Source organism: Simochromis diagramma, unplaced genomic scaffold (assembly GCF_900408965.1).
Source record: "Simochromis diagramma unplaced genomic scaffold, fSimDia1.1 OVJJ01000545.1, whole genome shotgun sequence".
NCBI classification, from domain to species: domain Eukaryota; kingdom Metazoa; phylum Chordata; class Actinopteri; order Cichliformes; family Cichlidae; genus Simochromis; species Simochromis diagramma.
The window spans coordinates 744,037-752,903 of NW_024387371.1; the positions used below are offsets into that span (position 1 = coordinate 744,037).

The 8,867-nt window shown below is 42.0% G+C and overlaps 1 long non-coding RNA gene across 1 annotated transcript; it reads left to right on the forward strand.

Moving 5' to 3' along the window:
• Positions 1–271: 271 nt before the first annotated feature.
• On the forward strand, positions 272–8,295 carry LOC120719007. The gene is made up of 2 exons (XR_005692612.1): positions 272–7,012; positions 7,364–8,295. It is a non-coding gene; the product is annotated as an uncharacterized LOC120719007 (long non-coding RNA).
• The last annotated feature ends 572 nt before the right edge of the window (positions 8,296–8,867 follow it).

Consider the following 8,867-nt stretch of genomic DNA (forward strand, 5'->3'; position numbering starts at 1 on the left):
ACCACTACAGTTTATTTCTAGTCATATATCCCATATTGATTCACTTTTAGCTCTGTTTTTCAGTCTCTATCAACTCTCAAGGGAAATATGTAGCACTTAACTCAAATGCTTCCGCTGTATATCAGCAATGTATGTATGCTATGAAGTCTGAAGAGTCATTTTAGTTTTTTAAAATCCAGTTTCATGAAAGCTTATAAAAAAGTTATGAAAGGTGAGCATGAAGTCGTTCATTTAAATGAATTTTATGCATATTTATTTATTAGATATTTTGACTTGCTGGTGTGCTCAGTGATGTTTAACATCTTTTTCATGCATGTAAACATTGTTTACAGAAGCTGGTGGCTGATTGCAGAGTGACTCAGAGTGATTGCCCACAGTAGAATAAACTTACACAACCCAGCTACCCACACCACAGCTGCTCTACACAGATAGTTTGAACCACTCAGACTGATACTGTGGCTGATACTCTTCCACAGTCACAGTGACATAACTCCCCCAAATGATGCACAAAACATTACTATAAAAGTTTTAGCTGTATTTAACATAACACAAATAAAAGAAGCTGAGGGAGAAGTTAGAAGCAGTTTCAGGGAGCACCGAGAAGGTTTGATGGGTTTCTGCTGCAAGAAAGGGATGAATGTTTTAGTTTGAGACAGGATGAAGTGAAGAGTGACAGATGAGGTGGGAACACCGTCTTATTCCATCATGAAATAAGCAGTCTAATGATGTCCCTCTTTCTCTTTCAGATGCACACATGCAGGCATGCACACAAAGCCAGACACAAAAAAGAAAACTGTACTTACTGGAACTCCTCCACCCTGTAATCCTTTCAAACCAAACCAACTTTGAACACCTGCAGTAAAAGCTACAGCAAGTGCTCTTGCTGAAAAGTCATACAGGCCGGTTTAGACGTCACAGACTCTCCTAATGGAGCACAGCTTATACGTTTTCTCAGGCCAGTGCAGGATCTCTTTTCAAAAATTACAAATCTCAACATCATTTCTGGCCAATCTACTTCACAGTAAGGGCTGTTTGAGGTCGCGGTTTTAAACAATAGCTACTCATGGATTGCCATGTGCATGCATCCATCCATCTGACCATCCATATGTGTTTGTGTGTGGGAATGAGATATAAATATGAATATAATTATTGTGCATACCTGTTTTTGTTTCAGTGTTAACACATTTCTTTTGGAAATTCGTTCTCTTACCGATATTGTGCTCCAGGTAAGCTGACCCGGGCTTTCAGTGGGCCTTTGTAAAAAGAGGTGGATGAGAAGGGCAGAAAATGGGAGGAGCGTACGGTGTATAATCACACCGACTGGATGACACTGAAAAGCCTCGGGCCAGCACTGACAAACACAGCTGCTTACTGACACAGTAAATCTACTGGATGACTCTCTGCCCTCCTCAGCCTGCCTTCAAACACACACACACACACACACAGTTGAAACTGAGAACGTTTGAAGGTTTGAGCATTGCCACTGGGCTTTCTCAGGTTGGATAATAACTCTTGGCCTGTCAGAGAAGAGCGCGAGCTGTCCAAAAAGCTGTCAACATCCCACTTACCCTAAACCCAGTGCCACTGTGCCCTGTGCTTACGGGATCTTTGCAGTCTTCCCGACACACTTCAGCTGACACACACTGTTACAGCTGCTGGAGTGACACGCAACCTCTTTTTTTTTTTCTTCCAGTGGAAAACATAAAAACATAGTTTGCACCACTGTTCTCATGAAAGATCATTTTGAGCAGTGGAGCCGGTGCTGTTCAGAGTAAGCAGAATTTCTTGATAAAAGATTTAGTGATTATGGAGAGAGCAGTGTGAGGAAATTGTTATCATTCAGACTAAAGATAAGAATGAAGTATTAATTTATAGTTAATAGCCCCCTTAACAAAAAAAAGAAAAAAAGAAAAAAAAGAACCGGATTTAGTTCCCGATTACCTTGAATGCTAAATAGGCCTATTTGGTGGAAATTCAAGTGCTCATATTATGCTGTGTTTTTCTTGTTGCATGCTCAATCATCTAGGTAAGGAGATGCGAGAAAGTTGATTTTGTTTGTCCAGATGAACAGAATCATCTTTCTAGGAGCACCTACTGGCTAGTGTGTACATCATCAAACGAATGAAGAGTGGGCTCACAGTTTGCTATTGTCTCAAAAATATCTCAGTCAGAAGCAGTGCACGACTGCACAAGTTGAACACAAGACTCCCGAGGTGCTGAAGCCCCAGGTAGCCAGCAGCAGTTACATTACAAAGCCAACACTTGGTTTTGCCAGCCCGGTCAGCGCAGTCTGGGCTTTTTGGAGCTTAAAGAGAAAGGAGATTTACAGCAGCAGTTTAGAGTATTAGACATTAATGTGATTTTCTTTTAGGCATTAAAGCACATGAAACTGCTTTAGTAGACTAACCATCTATCCATCCATCTATCCGTCCGTCCATCGATCCATCCAGCCAGCCAGCCAGCCAGCCAGCCAGCTATCTAGCCATGCATTCTTCTGCTTATTCAGTTCAGAGTTTTGATTGGGCTGGAGCTTATCTCAGCTGTTACAGGGTGAGAGGCAGGGTACACCGTGGACTGGTCACTAGTTTATTATAGAGCTAACCCAGAGAGACAGACAATAAGTTATGTTCTCATTCATACCTAAGGCTAATTTAGAAACACCAGTTAACCTAATGTGCATGTCTTTGGACTGTGGATGGAAGCCAGAGTACCTGGAGTGAACACACACAGGCACAAGCAGGACATGCAAACTCCACACTGAATGCAGTAGAACCCCAAAATAAAATGATCAGTCATATTATCAATAGAACATAGCACTGGCAATTTAATACTCTTTACTTTCAAAGCTTATTATAATTTACTTTAGGTGGTGCCGCTTGACAGAGTACATCTCAAAGCCGGAATTCAAAATCATCTTCTAGCGACTGCCTGTTCATCCACTTCATCACTGAGGATGGAGGTTTGTGCGAGCATGAAATGCATAACTGTTGGACAACATCTTTTACTTTTCACGTTAAGAAACCTAATGGCTGTAAGGGGTCTTAATGCTGTCTACTTCCAGTAGATGTGTACTCACTGGCGTGCACATACGTTAATGTCATTAAACAATGTAACAACATTATGTCTTTTCTGAGCCTGGCCTCTTCTTTCTCTCTCTGTACTTTTTTTCCCTCCAACAACGTCCCTTCTGCCACAGCCTGGCCCAGATCAAAATATGAACTCGGAGAGAGAAGTTAATCTCCCACATAAACGCAGAGCAGAGGCTGTAACTCAATACAGCCTGCTTTGTGGGAGGCCAACTTGTTCTCATCTCGGAGAATTAAATACAAGTTGTCCACTTATGAGGAATGAGATTAAAATGTAGTTGGCTCTTATTAAAGCTCAAAATGAACAGAGAGGCATAAGGGATCTCTGTGTGCGGGTGTGAGAGGGTTCGGAGGTGCAAAAGTGTGCCTTTCTGCTCGTGTGTGTGGCGCACATTAGGCACAGTGTGTGTGCAGGGCGGGGGCTTATGATTCCCAGGAAGGCCTTATTGGAGATGATTACTCTCATAAAACCTCTGCTCTCTAAATTGCCCCCAAACACACCCTCCCCCAATCCTTCCATCTGCAGTCTAAACACACTTAATCAAGCGCAGGTGTGTCTTGATGCATTTACAGACGCCTCGCTGACAGACAATCTTCAGCAAACGAGAGAGGGGACGGGGCTGGAGATGTTTTGCCATCTTTCCTATCTTCTGTGCTTTGCGGACAGAAGTTTTGTTTGAGGATGAATGTGAATGATAATAAATTTAGCTATTGATTTTCTTTTCTTTAGCCTCTTCTCTTCTCTTCTCTTCTCTTCCCTTCGTCTACCACTCTCTGTCCTGTGCCTTAATACACTGCTGGATCAGCCAGTGCTGGAGATCTGTGGGTTAATACGGTTACCGGGATAACAATCTCCTCCTGCATCGCTTCATGATAGATGGGCACAGTGTGTGTATGTGTTGAGTGATTGAGCAAGTGGGTGAGTGAGTGAGAGATAAAGTAAGCGGCGGCCGTGTAAAAATGTGTGTGTGTGTGCGTGTGCGTGCGGTCCCTGAGCAAGAGTGTGGAAGCGGAGGGGGCCATGGTATCCGTCAGAGGAGAACAATGGCTTTTAAATGAATCTGGGAGCTCGTAAATCACACAAAGAGAGAGCCCAAATGCAGCGCTGATTGCCTGGACGTCAGAGTCAGCGGACGACAGGAAGGAGCGAATGAACGAGAGCCCCAGCGAGACACCTTGTTAACGCCTGAACAAAACGCCTCCATTAGGAACCAATGGCCTACTTATGCAAATGACTCCACATATGCACACTTTCTCTCCTTAAAGTTCTGTCCTTGGGAGGCACATGCAGTCAGTCAGTCAGGACAAATGTAAATAAATCAAAGGACAAACACTTTTCCATTTCATATTTGTCAGTCTGAGGTGAACAGAACTTGAAGTGGGCCTTTTTAAGTTATACCTGTGCAGGCGTATAACTCAATTGCCCAATACTGTTGATCTCTTCATATATTCAAAATCGTCGAGCTAAACACATTTAAATGGAAGACAAAAAGGATTGGCTAAATTGCCACTCTTTAAATCTATATTTTTCTTAATCTCATGTAATTTGGATTGGTTTGATAAAGATGTAATTTTACTGTCGCTGGTAATGTCTGAAGCTGTTAGTGTATGTGCTAATGCTAAGCAGTTGTAAATCATTAGAGCCTGGCTTCATTATGGTTTAGCACGAGTGTTGCCTCAGAGAGCGAAAGATGAGTGGTAGGCAGAGTGTAATTACAGGTATGTGGGGAGAAAACATGCAATTAGAGATGTAGAGGAGGCAGTTTGCACACTTTTTCAGCTCACGGGCTATGAAAGCTTGTTTACCTCGCCTCTCGTCCTCTCCTGGCAAGTGTCTAAGCACATGTACTCGAGTACTCAAGTTTTTTATAACTTCTGTTTTAATACATCAGGGCCTAGAACAGTAAATCCGAGTGTGCTGTTGTATTTTTATGCTATAAAAACTGTTTGACCCCAGTGTATACAGCATACTTTTCAGATTGGGATTTTACAGAACAATATAGAATGATAAAAATATGCATTTTTTTTTGTTTGCCATCCCAAATGGCTTCTGATTTCTTATCTGAAAAATTAGAAATGAATTAGAAATATTTCTGCTTGTGTCACATCCCCCAATTTTTTGGTGTTTTAAAATCTAACAGAGGGATAAGTGTACTTTTGGGTTTACTTTAAATAAATGTCTCTGATATCACTCATTACATCATGTTTAAATACTTTTTTCTCCCAATTTACATTCATGTATTGGTAATTTTTCTTAAGTTAAAGTTGTGATTCTTTCCTTTTTCTTTTTTCCCAGGCTTGTTGTGTGCCTTTAACAACTGGCAGTGACCCTGAGTCACTGTTAGGGCTGAGGTCAGGTCAGACCAACTGATGAACTGAGTTAGAGGGGAGAGGTCAAGGGTCAGGGCCTCCTGGTTAGCTCTTCCACTCTCACCTGTCTGTTCGTAGGGAAAGCGAACAACATAAATGGTAGTGAGAAAAGCGAAGTCAAAAAAGCAAACAGCTGTCACTGTCTTTTTCTCTCCATGTATTTCTTTCAGTTTGGATTTTATGCAAAAACCGAATGGGGAGAACAAACCCAACAATAACGTTGCAACAGTTATAGCAACTGAAGTGTCTCACTTTCTTGTGTTTATGTTTTTTACCACTCTCACCTTCTCCCTCCCCACGCTCTAACCATAATAGTGTGTAATGTGCAGGCTGATTAGGACTTTGACGGCGAGGTTCAGACCAGCCACCCAGACTCTGAGGTTACTTAGTCTGGGTTTTGTGGCCAGACTTTTGGCTGGGAATACCCTTCTTTTAGTTAAACCTTGCTTGGCCACAAGTGACGTTCCCACATGCACACAGTGTGTGGACGCACACCTGCTTCAGATCAACTTTGGCACAACAAAATTACAGATCAAAATGATAACTTTTGCATTTCTAAGCTGTTTCATTTTTTTATGATAACCAGATACAGTGTATCTTGATTATCAGTGGAAGGTCCAGTAAAAGACATGCCAGGAAACAAACTGGCCCCTGAAACAGGGGTATACAACAGCTGAGCTTTTCCTGCCGGGACTGAGAGAAACAAAAAGTATGTGGTTATAAAAAGAGACAGTGCTCCAAGTGAATGTGACCACCACCAGGCGCAAAAGAAGAAAAAACAATAAAAAAGACAGGTGGACACCTGCAGTTAGGTTGATCATTGTGCAGGGTGGAATGAGAGCAGTTGAGAGAACATTTGGAGCAGTTAGTTCCCGCAAAGTGGGCATTCTCTATATTTTTCTCTGACGCATTTCGCACACATAAACATACAGACTTGCAGCGAAACACGCAAACACACAAACAAAAACACATTTACGCTACTTAGAGTATTTGGTGACAGGTTATAAGAGGCTGACTGACCTCCTCAGACATTAATTAAGAGCCTAGGAGAGCAGAGCCTTTAGGCCAGCCGAGGGCCCTGCCCAGACACGCTCCCTCAGACTGCACTGTTTATCTTTCATTAGAGCACAATTACATGTCGCATCCCTGTCTCTCTGTCTCTCACCAACTCTCACTGGTTTTGCCTGATTCCCGCATGTTCGTGCTGTGTACGTTTACACTCGTTACTCAGCGAGCTCAAGAACAGAACAACCACAGACACAAACAAGCTTCTCAGAGCCTTTTGCCTTTGCTAAACATACAGGGAGCAGAAGCAGGACAACAGAAAAACTGCCAGATGTGGGGAAGAAAATGTTATAATGGTTAAAGATAAAGGAATGCAGCAGGGGCTGTAGGAGGAGGGAGGACATGGGAGTAGGAGGTGTGCCTTCCAGTAAGAGGTGGACAGCTCCTTCACAACACCACAAAGGAAATGACTACAGACAGAACAGAGAGGTAGAGGCAGAGAAAGAAGTGGAGTGGTCAAAAATCTTTAATTGGATGCAGTTTTCAAACTTGTAAGTGACCTTTATCACAGTACCCAAACCAGAGTGCTTTCTGAACTGACATCATCTTTAAATATCTGTACACATGCTGTTGTGACCCAAAAATACATATGATCACGAAATGCTTGAAATAAATGGGTTTATTTGTTATATGAACATTGTCTGATAGGAGTAGTATTTCTAAAAAAAGAGTTTAATTTTAAAGAATGGGAAAAACAGAAAACACTCTTTTGTGACATTCTCCCACTCTGAAGTACAGCCTACAAAGATAATCTACAGAGGACTTAAATAGAGCGTTTGGGAAAAAAAAGTGTCCTTATTTTCTTACTTTCACATGAATAACTGTTGTTTGTTGGCTTTCAGAAGTTGCAAAAATTGTTGGATGGGCATCCCCCTCACAACGTGCATCATTGGAAAAGTGTGGGAAGAAGGGATTTCACTGTTCTGAGAGGAGAAAAGCACTCTGTGTGATTCATGCAGTCACTTTGCACTTCATCTGGGATCTACGATACACAGACTTGAACTAAGCAAATGTTTTGTAGCACACAGCTGATATAAAATATCATTATCTTAATTACCTGGTGACCTGCCGGGTTGTACCTCACCTTTCGCTGTATGTCAGCTGGGATACTCTCCAGCCGCTATGAAATGGATGGGTAATAAAATAAAATGTTACTCTTTTATTTTAGTGTCTATTTCATATTTTCTGTACCTCATGCCAAATTAGTTTAATCTTTATCCATCAAGTAAACTGTGCATTTTTAACCTAATATATATGCAAGATAAAAACTGTTGCAAAAATGTAAAGTGTGCTCTGATGCCTTGTCATCAGCAGGAACTAAATGTGAAAAAAATGACTGGACATCATTTAACCCATGTGTTTCATAATGTTTCATCCCACATAATGACTGAATTACGTGTCATTTTTTTGTCATTTATTTGGTGGAAAGTACAAATAAGAGGCCAGCCTAACATAAACTGTGGAAAATCTGAATAAGAGGGGACAAATCTAACAAAATGAGAGAGACCAAGTGGGCTTGAATGACTTGGAAAAGTTGTTTTTCTTACCTTCTTTACCTGGAGATACAGAGGAGTAATTAGCAGCTTTAAATCAATATTTAGTGATTGGTGGCTGTTTACTCCCCTCAGCCATCACCACCATCATCAAACATGCACGTGGAGTCATCGGGTCTGGACAGCTGGTCAAGACAGACACAGTGTTAACCCCCGTACATGGCCAGAAGGCACAAGCAACGCCCCACACATCAACTCAGTCCCCACAGATGTGACGCTTATAGAAGGAGGCACACTATAGGTAAATCGTCTGCATCCTTTTAAAGCTACGTGTTAATTAGATATCCTTTGTGGAAATGTGCGATGTGTTTGCCGTGAATAAACCACAAGCCGCACTGAGGTTTAGCTTGTGAGTCAGCAAGTACAGGTGGCAAAGTCAAAATTCAAAAAGCAACACTGTTGTTGCAGGTTTGCATAACAGTCTAATCTGTGATCTGCCCAGCAGTGGGAAGAGGAGGAGAGGAGATCTGGATTCCAGTCCTGCACTCGCTGTCTTTTGGCTTATCTGAACAGCAGGACAGATGTTTCCATGAGCGTTCACGACCTTTTCTTTGCTACTGTCGCTCTTCTGCTGTTCATGTTGTTCACTTTGTTGTCTCATTTATTTTCATCTTGCATTTTCCTCCCCTGTTCCTGGTTTCTCCCTCTTTTTTTTCTCTGTCATTTCCTGTGAGAACAGGAAAGCCCCTTCAGACAAACAGCTATGGTCTGCCCATCCAACACACTCTCTCTCTCCCTCTCCTCTCTTCTAGGTTCAGCAGGCTATGTAAACAGATTGGGCGGACTACAGCTG